We start from the raw sequence: 15,669 nt of genomic DNA, 5'->3' as shown, positions 1-15,669 counted from the left end.
GGACAAGGCGATCTTCCGGCGCCCAAGGTGGATTCTACGGATTTATTCACGACGTGATGCACTCTTGTCTGGGTGCACTTGCGCCGAACACGCGGCTGGGAGAGCAGTACGTCGTGTGGGACTCTGGGTAACTAAAATGCTCTGAACGATGGTAGTAGCAGTATACTCTCTCCATTCCACATTGTAGTGCGTCCGAACTTCTCAAAATCAAAGTTTGACCATAAATTTAAACAAAAAAACCGACTGTAATGGGAGCAGAAATTATATCACTGAATTCATATTAAAAATATGAATTTAGTGGTATAATTTTTGCTCCCGCCATAATCGGTCTTGTTGGTTAAATTTACGGTAAAAATTGAATCTCGAAAAGCGCGGGCGCACTACATTGTAGAATGATACTCCCTCCATCGGTGCATACGACTCTAATGAAATTTTAGCATTTCAAATATACAAGTCATCATGTGTAGACAGACCTCATTCCTCCTCGTGTCCATTAATTTTTATTTTGCATGATGCTATTTTCATTTATTGATGCATTAAATAGAATTTGCACGTTGCTCTTTAGAAATTAATGACATGTCAAACAATGTACTCTCTCCGTTCCTAAATATAACTGTTTCTAGAAATTCCAATATTAACTGCATACAGAGCAAAATGAGTGAATCTACACTCTAAACTACGTCCATATTGAAGTCTCTAAAAAGTCTTATATTTAGAAACACAAGGAGTACTAGTGGTTGGCTCCTCACAATTTATCAAGCAGGCAAAATAGGAGTCATTGTTTTTATTTTTATTTTGCAATGAAAATAGAAGTCATTATTGCCATTAATTCTTGGTTTATAATTTCCCGTCCAATCTCCATGCACCTAGGTTGCGATGCAGCTCCTAGGCGACAACCACCCGATGAGAGCAGCCCAACCTACGACGCGCCCCGGTCGTCGGCCACAGTTCGCCATAGGTCGAGGCCGGCGCGGGGTAATTTTCTTTCTCATGTATGCATTGTCACGGTGTGTACGCACATTGCTTGATGAGTTGAAGTATTGAAGCGAGGATGAATTGAAATGAAACATAAATTGATGCTTTATTTTGTAAGCATTTGTATGGGGCATTTTTAAGGGAATATTATGACATATTTTTATGTACTTATATAAATTTCAAAGGATTTCATGCAGTCAAAAAAAAAAAGAATTGGCCCAGGGTGTGCCGTCACCGCTCGCCATCTCTCCTCCCACATGGATCTGCCCAACAAAAAACATGGTCAAAACTAACTAATTGTCTTACTAGTGCGAAGTGTGAAAAATTATGCCGATGCTTGTGATTTTCTGTCTAAACACGTACTGTGACTGTTATATCGATGATCCTAACGTCAAATTTGATGTTTTATCCTATTTATTACTAGTATTACACTTCGGCAACGAAAAGAGACGTATCGTGGACGTCCTGCACGAGCACGGAGCGCTAGGGCAGGGACACTGTTGCGACGCATACCTCGGCGCCGCCCACGACCGGCTCACGTGGCCGGAGTAAAAGCCGGACAGGTTCTCGTCGGTTTTTTCTCGTGTGTCGCCGTCGCCGCCGCAGCCGTCCTCGCATTGGATGAGCCACCGCCACATGCACCTGGCCGTCCAAGTCGACGGTGGAAATCTACTGCAGGGGGCCGGGCATAGCAAGCTGTTTGATCGACCTGGAGAACAGGGAGAAGCCCATCGCCACTCACTCCTGTGATCGCGGAGGAAAACAAGTCTCGATCGCGGTCAAAACCAATGGTGCATCGGTCATCAACAATAGACTACTGATTAAACCAAAAAGCTAGTGTAATGTTAAAACTTGCTTTGTTTTTTGAAAGGCAGGAGAGAGAGAGAGCCCGCACGGACTGGCACCGCCGTTGACGTCGACGAGGTACATTGTGCACTGGTGATGCCACAAGGGAACCGCTCGCCTGCTCCATCCCCCACTCCCTCTCTACTGCCCACTGGTTGCACTGGCACTGCACGTCGCAATCGCAAAGCCCTGTTCGTTGGCCAGCCACTACGCCCCTACGTACTGGAGTACTAGTCCAACTCCGTGAGCATTCCACACACACACGATCCAGTGAGCTTATCCGCCGCCCAGAAAGTGTAGCTACTGCCTACTGCACTTTTAGAATATCTAAAGCCGGACTTTGGCAAATCTCACTCTTCAAACACCCGGGGATGCGCGCCCGCAGAAAGTGACCGGTCACCCTTTAAAAAACGCATTCCACATCAGGGTATCTCAAATCCATATTATTACATGCAACGTGAAACCTAATCTACGCGGAGCTCGTCTGGCTCCGTCCTGTCAATGTCCGGCGGCCGGCTGTGCTCCTCAGAGTGTTGGTCCGGTCGCTAGCAAGGTAGGGCAGGGCATGGGACACGAGCTGGCTCACGGGACTCAAGGCCGCGCCGTCTCCCATGCCCACTCTTCCTCGCCGAAGACCGAAACCCGAACATTGTCGGTGGACGTCAGATCGATGATGGATCCGTCCGGGGACGAACCATCGACGTCCACCACGATGAGGGTGCGGCGCCCGGACTGATGCACCATACGATGCGTAGGAGAATGCGACTCTGCCTCGCGGACGTCCGCCGCCATGGGGGCTGCCGCTGCCTCCCGCGCTCAGTGCCTTGCACGACATGCACGCCATGCCATGGCCTCGTGGGACGATGGTGCGTCCCCAATATCGGCACGCCACCGGAGGGGTTGCGCGTCCGCCAGCACGTTCGGACGCCAGATGGACCGCACGACCTCCGGTGAGGTAGCTACGGTCGGCCTAGGGCCGGATCGATGCTCCATCCGGGCGGACGCAATGGATTCCCGACGGATGAAGTCCAAGCGTAGCCGTCTACGGGCCTCCTCCCGGGCGCGGCGGAGCGCAAGCCGGACAACCATCTCCTCCTCGGGGCCGCGTGGGATGAGCTCGGGGTCGGCGGATCTGGATGTGAAGAACTCGGATCCGCTACCCGCCATGCCAGGGACGACCGGAAGGAGCCGAAGACGAGTTCGGGTGGCGGAGGGGAGGGAAGTGAAGTGGCTAGGGTTTGGTCCGGCGAGCGAATGGGGAGGATTTATATGGGGTCAGATGGGACAACGTGGGCCGGATCCGCCCGGGCACCCGATATCCGCCCCATATTTGGGCCGAATATGGGGGTGCCGATTAATCTGGGCGTTTCTGAACCGTTTGAGGGGTCCGTCTGAATCAAAAAATCATGACCGGATAATAACCGAATGGATGAGGCAGGTTTAAGACGTCCGACTGTAAATGCTTAGCCTCGGATTACTTTGCTAGTGTTTCAACCACACGGCGGGCCGTGCGACGCTAACAACCACTTCATCAAGTCTGATTGTGGGTAGGGCGCACGCACGTCCAAGTCCGTTGCTTTTACGTTTGTCTTGCCATGGGGTTCGTCGGGAGCAACTAGTTAAGGAGCGTTACTTCGGGAGCCTCGCAACGATCAGCGTCACTTGGTGTCCTCTTAGCCATTCGCCATGTGTTGTGCTCTGGATGCTTTCTTTGGATTTTGTTTTTTTTTCTTTTTCCGCACGCGTTTTTGGCTTTTTAAATGGTTTTTTCGGATTTTTCGACGTTTTGGGTTTCCTCCAGTCTTTCTTCGCTTTTCGATCAAAAAAGTTGTAAATTTATATTTTTTTGCGCGAAAAAAAATGCTTTTTTCTTTTATTTTCATTTCACGAAAGTCACGGTTTTTCTTCCGTAAGAGGCATGGTTGTGCTTTAGCGAGAGTCACGGCCGTGCCTTTCGGAAACGAAAAAAAACGTGTTTTCTGTTTTTTTTTCTTTCACGAGAGTCACGATTTTGCTTCCGCGAGAGGCACGGTTGTGCTTTTGCAAGAGTCACGGTCGTGCCTCTCGGAAAAAGGAAAAAGAAAATATGTTTTCTGTTTTTTTTTCATAAGAGTCACGGTTTTGCTTCCGCGAGAGGCACGGTTGTGCTTGCAAAAGTCACGACCGTGCCTCTAGAAAAAGGAAAAACAAAACGCGTTTTCTATTTTTTTTTCTTTCGTGAGAGTCACGGTTTTGCTTCCGCGAGAGGCACGGTTGTGCTTTCGCGAAAGTCACGGCCGTGCCTGTAGGAAAGGGAAAAAATACGTGTTTTCTGTTTTTTTTCTTCGCGAGAGTCACGGTTTTGCTTTCGCGAGAGTCACGGCCGTGCCTCTCGAAAACAAAAAAAAACGTGTTTTCTGTTTTTTTTTCTTCCACGAGAGTCACGGTTTTGCTTTCACGAGAGGCACGGTTGTTATTTCGCCAGAGGCATGGGCGTGCCTCTTTCGGAAAGGGAAAAAATTGTGCTCCCAGTTCGGTTTTTTCGTCTGGTTTTTTTCAGGAAAAAAAAGTTCGTCGAAACCTATTAACATGGGATCTAGTTTTAAAAATCTCGACACGAGGAATTCAATGGTGAAAACGGTTCGAGATTTGGACGCACGGTTTAAGAGATAAAACGTTTTGAATAAGCGGATTTATAAAAAAAAGGGAAAACTCCCAGATTGCGACAAGTGACGCGCTGCATTTGAGCCATTTGTCATGACCTAGAAAAGTGGAGTGTTCTTTGCAACGAGTACTCCTTAATTAGTGATTTCAGGGTTCATGGGTTGACGAGCCAGACACCCGGTTTCTAGTCTCCATCGACCATACGGACGCCAAGTCGGTCCATCTCCAGCATGACAAAAAAAACCAGGACCCCGTACGGACCAATTATTCCAAGGGAGAGCCAGAAGTTCGGCGTGCTACACTTCAAAGGAGAGCCAGAAGTTCGGAGAGCCCAGATGGTATTTGGTTCTTTAGTCCTAAGACTTTTTCTAGTCCTTAGAATTTTTAAAAAAAGACTCTCAAAAAGATGCTTCTAAGAATTTTTAGTAAAAAAGTCCTAAAAAGTCGCATCCTGTTTAGTTTGCTATGAACTTTTCCTAGTCCCAATATAAAAAAAGTTCTTGGAACCAAACACCCCGTAAGTGCAATATAAACTTGCGGTCGCTCACAGACAGTAACCCCAGTGCATACACAGTGTACTATCGTATATTGCCGCTCTGCTTAGTGCTTACGAACTGCAGGCAGGTCTACTCTTACCCGACCAGTCTTGTTGGAGGAGCTCAACAACAAGAAAATACGTACTCTTACGGTACGGTGCTCTGGTGGAGCGGACATTCTTCCCCTAGTGGAATCGTGGAAGTGATATGGATATTCAGTCCGGATGGGTCATGACGAGTGGTTCGCACGCTGAAAACAGACTTAAGGCCAACTCCACCGCGTGATCCTAAATGGACGCCCGTTTTGTCCGGATTCTGTCCATTTGGATAGGGATTTGGGGTAATATCCGGGCGTGTTCTGGGATGTGATGGCTGTTCGTCCAGCGCGCGGCCCCATCCTTTTTGTCCCATCCTGTTCGTCGCGGCCAAAAATGCTCATATTTCCATCAAAACTAGTTTTTACAACCCCAAATATTTGTCTGAAAATTAAAATAGTTTTACAATCAAATCAAAATTGTCTACACTGAACATAAAATGGACCAATACATCTATTGATTGCCAATGTGATCCCACACGTGCTCTACCAAGTTATTTTAAAGATTCAAATGAGTGTGCCAATCACGCATCACACGGTGGAATTGGGCAAACTGTTCAAATGTGGTCGGGTCATGGTGCAGGGGCTCAATATTTTTACCTTGATAATCAAATCCTTGGTCGAAGATACTCTCATCACGCTCGTCCTCGACGATCATATTGTGCATGATCACACAAGCAGTCATCACCTCCCAAAGCTTCCTTTCATTCCATGGCAGTGCAGGGTTTCGAACGATACCCCAGCGGGATTGAAGCACACCAAAAGCACGTTCCACGTCCTTTCTAACACTCTCTTGCATTTGGGCAAATCTCTTTCTCTTCTCACCTTGGGGTTTCGAGATTGTCTTCATAAAAGTTGACCACTGAGGATATATACCATCTGATAGATAGTTTCCTTGTTGTACTGGTGGCCGTTGATCTCAAAGTTGACAGGTGGGGAGTGGCCTTCCGCAAGCCTCGCGAAGACTGGAGAACGCTGCAGCATGTTGATATCATTGTGAAAACCTGCCATGTGGAAGAAAGAATGCCATATCCAAAGATCCTGTGATGCCACCGCTTCTAATATGACAGTGCACGCCTTGATGCCCTTTGTACTGGCCCTGCCAAGCAAATGGACAGTTCTTCCACTCCCGGTGCATACAATCTATGCTGCCAAGCATGCCTGGAAAGCCTCTAGCTGCGTTGGTCGCCAACAATCTCTCTGTATCAGCGCCAGTTGGCTGCCTCAAGTACTCTTGGCCAAACACCTCGATCACAGCCTGGCAAAACTTGTACATTGACATCAGACATGTTGTCTCACTCATATGCACATACTCATCCACCAGATCGCCTGGAATTCCATATGCAAGCATGCGGATGGCCGCGGTGCATTTCTGGTAAGAGGAGAATCCAAGCTTGCCAAGGGCATCCGTCTTGCACTCAAAGTATGGGTCATGAGCAACCACTCCCTCTCGGATACGATTGAACACATGCCTTGCCATTCGAAAACGGCGACGAAATTTATCCGGCTTGAAGAGCGGGGTGTTGGCAAAGTAATCGACATAGAGCAGGGCGTGGCCTCTCTCCCTGTTGCGGTTCAGGTTGGGAGCACGGCCAGGGACTGACCCCCTGTACCGAGGAAGCTACCGTTGAATGTGGTCGTGAACGACCAGTGCAGCCACCACGAGATCTTCATCATCCGACGACGAATCATCCGATGAACAAAGGAAGTGATGGAAGAAAAACTCGTCTCCACGGACCATACCTTTGTGGGGAAAATGTCGAACACCTTGCGGTCGTGGTGGCGAAGAGGCCGCGATGATCACCTCGACGCAGTAGGGGTGGTTTCCGGCCGGCTACTGGAGCTCTCGTCGGAAGCTGCCGAGGCTGCTGTGGTACATCGCCGGCGGTCATCTCCCCTCTGCGACCGGCAAAGACGATGACGGCCAAACACCTCGATCGACGGCCAAAAGTACGGCCAAAGCGCGGGGGTGGTGGCGGCCATGTCGAGACGTGGTTTGGTAGGGACGGCCGGGGGCTGCGCGGTGAGGAGGCGGCCGGAGAATAGCGGCGGGGCGGGGCGGGAGAGAGAGGTTGGAAGCAGAGGGATTGCTAGTGTCCCCGACAGGTGGGCCACGGGGGGACAAGGGCGTGCGTCCAGGCCGTCCGCGCGCGTCCGTTTCACCCCAAACCGAGCGCAAGTTTGGACTGAGGATGAGTCGAAAACGGACGAAATCCGAACATATTTGTTCGTTTGAAACCGCGCGCTGGGTCGCGCTATTCGTTCGTTTTACTCTAAAAAGACGCGCGCGAATAGGATGGGTTCGCGCGGTGAAGTTGGCCTAATGGGTGACGATGACGACGTGGATTCGGTTCACCCACTCTCCTCCTGCCATTCTTTGCTCATGCGCCCATGCTCACTGCTCCTGCTCACGTTAAGAACTGAGATGAAGTAAGTGGTCGGTCAGTTCGAGTAAAATAAAATACGGATGCCGCATACGTGCTCTTAACTAGCACAGTTTTTTTTTTTTGAGAGAGAGACTATACTAAGCACAGTTGCATGTGTGCATCGACGTACCATGGACGTGGCAGCTTCCACTGCAAGTCTGCAACCCAGAACCGAAAACTCACTCTCTATGTCATGGTCTATGAAATGAGATACATATCGCGTCCGGTTCAGGGCATCTCCAACGGGGAGGGGTTCTAGGGGAGTCCGGATGTGAGCAAACACCATCAACGACTTAGCCTCAGACACCATCACTTTTTTCTCTCCCTCGCCTCTTTTCGCTCAGAATTTTACAGGGACACGCACATTTCAGGTCCTGCCCCGCCGCTCGATTGCGTAGTGATTTGTAAAGTAGTTGGATACCACATGAGAGGCAAAACAAGCTTTAATTTTTAATGACATACGATTATGGATCTAAAAATTTCTTTTGTTAGTCGTGAGTATCAGGTTTCAGAGTTGAAACTTTAAGGGCTTATTCGGTTTGGAGAAAATCAAAACGTAGGAATTAGGAATAGTATAGGAATTTAATAGGATAGCACTTGCCATTCTAAAGATTTGACTTGTCTCGTTCCTACATGTAAAATGAGCTTTGGATGGATGTATAGTTTTCTTCAAAAACACAGAAAATGAGTAGTACTATGAAATTCATGTACGCATTTCCTACAAACCGAATGCATATATAGAAAAATTTTCTCCGGAATCCTTGTTCCTATGTTTTTTCTACAAAAATCCTTCAAACCAAATGAGGCCTAAGTGATCTTTTTTAGGCTGCAGGAACTAAAGTCGTGATTTTATCGGGTGACTAAGTTTTGAAAACATAAATGAAAGTTTGAAAATCAAAAGCCGGAAAAACAGGGACACAAACGACAGACTCGGTGCCCCCGCACCTACGTACCCCCCAATCCTCTCCATTATTTCGTCCATCTTTGTTGAAACATTTGATGAATATATGGTTGGACCATCGCCCCTCCGGCCGTCAACTCAAGCAACGTCTGCAGGAGCAGCATCAACCACCCCGTGTTAAGCTAAGCAGTAGTGCTGTAGAAATTAAGCGAATCCACCTGGACAAGCATAGAATACGGCAACATTTGAAAATCGAGATGGATCGGGAACTACCGTACCCGTTTGTTGTAAATGAATGGACGTCGGATGGTTCCAGATGCGAGCCTTTCCACGGCGCGCTGTTGTACTCCTGGTGCAGACTGCTGCCGCTCCAAGGACAGGGTGATCTTTCCGTGTGAGGTTGATACGGGGCAGAGCTCTAGTTAATGTCGGTGGGTTAACCGAGTACTACTGTGATCGATGGAGACGCATGTCTGGGCACCACCTTCACCACGACCGGTTCACCTGGCACGCGCAGCGGCGGCCGGGCGGGCGGGTCGGTGCGTCAGACGAGATAGACGCGCACGCGCACGGGGCAGGGGCACTATCGCGACGGCGCCACCCACGACCGGCTGACGTGGCCGGAGAAAAAGTCGGCCTCTTGCGACCATCAAAGTATTAGCAGGATACCGAACGATGCCCCATCGAGATTGCAAAACACCAAAGATACGTTCGACATCCTTTCTAGCACTCTCTTGCTCTTGGGCAAATCTTTTCCTTTTCTCTTCGACAGGGTTGGGTATTGTCTTGACAATAGTGGTCCACTAAGGATAGATACCGTCACCCAGATAATACCCTTTGTCATAAGTGTGGCCGTTGACAGTAAAGTTCACCGGTGGGCTGTTGCCTTCGGCAAGCCTAGCAAACACCGGCGAGCGCTGAAGCACGTTGATATCATTGTGTGATCCAGCCATGCCAAAGAAAGAGTGTCAGATCCAGAGATCTTGAGACGCCACGGCCTCTAGTATGACAGTGCAAGCCCTGACATGTCTCTTATACTGCCCTTGCCAAGCAGAAGGGCAGTTCTTCCACTCCTAGTGCATGCAGTCTATGCTGTCAAGCATCCCCGGGAAGCCCCTGCTAGCATTCATCGCCAACAAACGGGCCGTATCTTTAGCTGTCGGCTCTCTCAAGTACTCAGGGCCAAACACAGCAATTACAACCTTGCAGAACTTATACAGGGACTCTAGGCATGTAGACTCGCTCATACGGACGTACTCGTCAATGAGATCACCGGGCACTCCGTATGCAAGCATTCGGATGGCAGCAGTGCATTTCTGATAAGAGGAGAAACCAATCTTGCCGACGGCATCCTCTTTGCACTCGAAGTTGCCATCATAGCCGACCACTCCCTCTCTAATACGGTTGAAAACGTGCCTACTCATACGAAACCGGCGGCGAAATTTGTGATGTTTGAACAACGGGTTTGTTGTATCAAAGTAGTCCTTCCAGAGAAGAAAAAGTCCACTCTCCCGATTACGATTCAACGCCGGAAGGTGGCCCGGAATGAAGCCACGGAACAACGGCCGCTGGTTATTGAGGTGGTGATGAACCAACACGGCAGTCAACCGAATTGACGGACGATGCTTCGGTGTTTTAAGGCATCTACCTTTGTGGCTATGACATATGGGCCCAACAGATAACTGGCCCACATGTCAATGACCTAAAGGCAGGTGCCTTTAAGGCATCCAAATTAACGGGCAATGAGGATTCGGTTCACCTACTCTTCTCGTATTATATTCTTTGCCCGAGCCCGAGCCCATGCACGCTCACACCCTTCCTCCTGCTCACGTTGTCGACGAGTAGATAAGTATGTGTTCACTGGGCCTGGTCAAATAAATACGGACGCCCCACACGTGATCTATACTAGTAGAGACGTGTGCATATATACATCGACCTTGGACGTGGTAACGTGGTGGCCGCTTCCAACGGGTGTGTCATGGTCTCACGAGGTGAGGGACCCGTCGCGTAGCAGCAGCCGGGCGGTGCGGGCGCGCGCACGGCGGACAACACTATCGCGACGCATGTCTCGGCACCACCCTCACCACGACCGCTCACGTGGCCGGAGTGCTCAGAGACGGGGGAGGTTCCGGTCGGTTTCAACTCGCCGCCGCCCTCGCGTAGGCAGCCACCACCACATGCCCTGCGAGGCTGAGCACCGATGGAGAACTAGGATCTGGGGACGATGTTTGACGCTGGGCAGAGCATGTTCCGGTTCGGTTGTTTGACGCTGGAAAACAGGTTGGCCAGTGCAGTAGATATTCCATGGACAAGTCTTCCTACGACAGAAGAATTTTGTTGTTTCTTTCTGTTTATCAACTGTCAGCTGAATTTACTGCTGTGGTGGGCAAATGGCAGTTGAAAAACAGAGAGAAGTGGGCAGTATTTCAGCGACGGAAACCTGCACCTTCTTGTCAGCATCTGTAGACATGCATGGACCGAGGCGTCGCTCACCCTGCTCGATCCCTCACCCTCGCTAGTACCACTGCTTTAGGCCAATGGTGGGGTCGAACTGCACTGCACGCTCGCGATCGCAAAAGCCTCTTCTTTCGGCAGCCACGATGCCGATACGTACCACTCCAACTTATGTCATGTGAGCTTTGCCACGCACGTCAAGTCAAAGCATGCGTTTTTAACTAGTGGATTCGTGTTTTGACCACACGGCCGGCCGGCGGGCAGTGCGACGCTAACAACCACCTCATCAAGTCGGATAGTGGGTAGGGAACGTCCAAGTCCGTTGCTTTACGTCCTGCCGTGGTGTTCGTGGATGATGGTCCTTTGTGTCGTTTGACGAGCCCGAGACCCGGCTCCTCATCACGATCGGACATACGGACGGACGCCAGGTCGGTCGATCGCAGCATGCCAAGAAAAACAGGGCTCTGTACGGAGCAACTATTCCAAGGGAGGGCCACGAGTTCGGTGTGCTGCAATTAGGATTTAAGTGCAAATCGACTTGCGGTTGCTAACTGACAGTCACCCCAGTGGTGACACAATATAGTGTTCGGTGTGCTGCCTACGAATTGCAGTCAGCTCTGCTACTCCTACGGTCCTACCCAATCGGTCTTGTTGGAGAAGCTCAACCACAAACGTGCGTACGTATGTAGCGGATTTCCGGCGCAAGAAAATACGTGCTCCTACCGTGCAGGTGGAGGGGACATTCTTCTCGTTGTGGAATCGTGGAAGTGATATGGATATTCAGTCCGGGTGGGTCATGACGAGTCGTCCGCATGCAGGAATCAGATTTAACGGGCGACGATGCCGACGTGGATTCGGTTCACCCACTCTCCTCCTGTCATTCTTTGCTCATGCGCCCATGCCCACTGCTCCTTCTCACGTTACGAACTGAGATGAACTAAGTGCTCGGTCAGCTCAGGTGAAATAAAATACGGACTGAGATGAAGCAAATGCTCGGTCAGTTCGGTGAAATAAAATACGGATGCTCGGTCAGTTCGGTGAAATAAAATTCGGATGCTCGGTCAGTTCGTAATGCAACCAGGATTAATGTTTTTTTTTTGTCGAACCAAAGTCCCTGTTTTCTACTATTGTTTCCATGCATAAAGCGTGCATGTTGGCTGGCAGTGAACGGCGGTGGTTGGCTGCTAGGTAGTCTAGATTAAGATCAGTTCGGATGAGCCTTAACGCACAAGTGCGTGCCCACGTCCGTTCCACGCTGCTGCAACGTTCCGCCGTCTAATGCACGATGTATGGTCTGATCAACCGCATGTGTTGTGCCAACTTATATGAAGATTGTCATCAAGTTTTCGTGTGTCTCCATCGATCAAGCAACGGGCTGCAGGTGCATTCGCTCCGTCAAGCCATAGAGCCGCCGTTCCGTGGTTCTCTCCATGGCTGCACCGATCCGTGCCGCCGCTGCATCATCCCTTCGAGCTACTGCACTATCACTCTACGCTCTCGACTACATCGACATCAGCACAAAAGGGCTATTGCTTTGCTTGAGCAACCTCATCGGCTTTCACTCCAGCCACAACTTCCGCGTTGCATCGACCGTTACGACTGTGGGGATATCCGTCGGTTTACCTTCAGATTCTTCTCCGGTCTCACCGTCTCGTCATTATCGTTGTGACTGCGGGTGGATATTGAGTATCGTGATTATTAGGAAAACTATGATAACGTAGGATATTATTCTACCTTGCCTTGTACTTCAAAATGATCATGTACTCATATACATATGCCTATGAGGCTCAAGCAATGCAATTAAACTATTCCACCAATCTCTCTCACCCTTCTAGCATCGACTAAGTTAAAATAAAGATATGCAAATTTAAAAATCAAAAGCCAAAAGAAAAGACACAAACGACAGACTCGGTGCCCCGCACCTGCATACCACAAATCCTCTTCATTCTTTCGTCCCTCTTTGTTGAAACATTTGATGAATATATGGTTGGACACACCGTCGCCACTCCGGCTGTTCACGGACCGTCAACTCAAGCAGCGTCTGCAGGAGCAGCATCAACCACTCCGTATTAAGCTAAGCAGTAGTAAATTAAGCGAATGCACCTGCGAAAATCGCAAGGAGTGGACGAGCGTGTGCGCTCCTGGAATCGCCAGTCATCGAACCGGTTATGGGGATGCGGGTCGTATATTTTATTATATTATTTTCGCTTGTACACGTAAGGAATACGGGGAGGTGTACGTGCATAACGGAGGTGACGTAGACGGTAGTTGGGCTCTAACGGGCTGCAGTGCGGGCCAGCGAGGCCATTTATTACGCGACCGACCCACCAGCCCCGTCCCCATCTGCTCATTTGTTCCCCCAAAATCGAGAGGAAGAACCATAGACAGAGCTCATGGCGAACGCCAACCAAGCTGCAGATCCGGTCGCACTGCCTTTAGTTCCTTGCCCCGATTGTGGAAGGCGGGTGGTGACGTTCGTTGCTAGGCGCGGTCAGTTCCAGGGTGAGAGGTTTTACAAGTGCCGCAATCACAATGTAAGTGGATCTTGCTTTTATGAGTTCTGGATCCTTTCCGGTGTTCATGTCTTATTAGATTTGTCCATCTATGGCAGCCGGGTAGAGGTGGCTGAGCTTGGAACGGCGGCACCTCCGTTGGCGCAAATCAATCCAGGAGAGAACGAGGTAGCTGCAGCAAATCAAGGTGGTCAGATGCAGCCGGCGGACGGCACGGTGGGGCAGCAGAACGGGGCACCGGATGGATCGCAGATGCCGTCCGCGGCTAGTGGCGTTGTTGGATCTCAGCTCCGCGCGGGGGATGTTGGTCGGCGTCAGGCATCCTTCACTCTCGATGCTGCATCTATCAAATCTGGTGGTGTCTGTTGGGAATATGGCCATCTGCCTCGCCATCCTTGTACTGGTAGTATCTTTCACCGTGATGCGTGCGTTTGATTAATTGGATGAATCTAAGAAGCGTATGCGTATGTAGTAGATGATCTATGTCAGGGGTTAATTAGTGTTAGCATCGTACGTGGGAGAAGGACTCTAAGACTCGTGGAGCTTTTGGATGTATGTTTGGTTCGGTGGATGCCTAGTGCTAATGAAATTTTGGTTTCGAGTCGTAGTTGCTATTTCTTGATTTTTAAAACACCTGCGTGCTGAACGCCTCGCATGTTGCCCACGTGGCAGGGGTGGGTGGTGGTTGGGTAAGTGATGTACCGCGATCCATCAAATGTACCGATGGTACGGTTTCAACATCCGTCCGTTACCGCACGCCGTACGCGAGCTGGCCGTATGTATCGACAGTACCCTACATTAGTGTGTACGGTCCGCTCCAGAGGCCCACCCACGCGGTATCGCTCTATTGGTCCACCAAGCGGGAGCGCGCGCGCCCGAGCTCGCTATCGCCGCGCTCAATGCACCTGGACAAGCATTGATGATGGCAACATTTGAAAATCGCAATGGATCGGGAAGTACCGTACCCGTTTGTTGTAAATGAATGGACGTCGGATGGATCCAGATGCGAACCTTTTCCACGTACTAGCAGTAGATTAGATGAGTACGTGGATGCGGTCGGTCGCCCGCAAGCCACCGGATTTATGTTGCGTTTGTGAAAAAAAGGACATCCTACACGTAAAAAGAAAAAAAGGGACGTCCGGACAGGACCGCGAACCAACAATGTATCGTGTTGGTCGACAAATTACATTTAAACCGCCTGTTCCCGAATGTTAGAGTAACTTAAACGCGTCGACCCAAACAAACGCGTGCTTTGTCCGTTTTTTGCTCGTTTGGCTCAGTCAGGAGGACGTGTGCGTCTACTTTTTAATTTGGACCAGTCGGTGCCTCCAACGGAAGACATACCCATTTTAGTCTACGTGGCCGAAATAAACTTCATAAAATATAATTAAATATAAATGACCGATCAACGGTCGGCCAAAGTCCTCTTAAACACTAAATAATAAACATTAAAAAAACTAAGCGCCCGCAACCCTAGTCGTCCGTCTTGCCCTTACCCTTGCCGTTGTCGTTGCCGTTGTTGAGGTCGATGAAAACAGGAGGCGGCCCAGCCCACCCGAACGCGACTTCATAGGCCGCCAGGATAGCCTCCTCCGACGTGTGTTGCGTTGGTGGCATTGCGGCTAGGCGGGCACACTCCTCCTGCTCCTTGTGGCGGCGCTTCCTCTGCGCGCCGCTCGTCCATCAGTATGCGCTGCCTCGAATGTTGGAGATACGCGGCCTCCTGCGCCGGCGTTGTGTCGAGTCAAATGAGGGAGGGGGAGGAAGGGGGCACTGACCCACTCGTGCAACTGGCTGGTCCAGACATAGCGGTCGGTTGGCTCGGCCTTAGGCGTCGCGGGGGGAGGCGGGCTGCGCATCTGCGGTGACGGCGGCACAACGCAATCGCCGGCCACAGAGAGGGTGAGGGCCTTCGCCAGCCTCGCGTGGTAGTCCGCCTCCATCTTACGCCGCTCCTCCTCGATGGAGGTCTGCATGGCAACTGCCAGCACCGGCTGGTAGGCAGCCTCCTCCCGCGGCTTTCGGTTGCTGACGTGTGGGCCCACGGTAGGTGGCCCGCGTTAAATACGACCGCGCCGGTGCTTGGTCGGCCGACATGTGGGCCGCGACGGACAACGAGGGGACGCGCGACGCGTTCGCTTCGTGTATGCGCTGACGCATTTTACGATCAACATTGAGCCTGAAATGGGTCGGCGCGGACATGAAGCAAACTTATTTTATGTTTGAATCGGCACGTTGGACCAATATTTTTGTCCGCGGCAATCCAAACAAATACAGAGAA

General features: G+C 50.4%; 1 long non-coding RNA gene across 1 annotated transcript; it reads left to right on the top strand.

The window, feature by feature from the left end:
- The first annotated feature begins 13,084 nt into the window (after positions 1 to 13,084).
- LOC123154691 (uncharacterized) lies at positions 13,085 to 13,995 on the top strand. The gene is made up of 2 exons (XR_006476991.1): positions 13,085 to 13,409; positions 13,487 to 13,995. It is a non-coding gene; the product is annotated as an uncharacterized lncRNA (long non-coding RNA).
- The last annotated feature ends 1,674 nt before the right edge of the window (positions 13,996 to 15,669 follow it).

This window comes from Triticum aestivum, chromosome 7A (assembly GCF_018294505.1).
Source record: "Triticum aestivum cultivar Chinese Spring chromosome 7A, IWGSC CS RefSeq v2.1, whole genome shotgun sequence".
NCBI classification, from domain to species: Eukaryota; Viridiplantae; Streptophyta; class Magnoliopsida; order Poales; family Poaceae; genus Triticum; species Triticum aestivum.
This window is presented reverse-complemented; position numbering and strand designations above follow the sequence as displayed.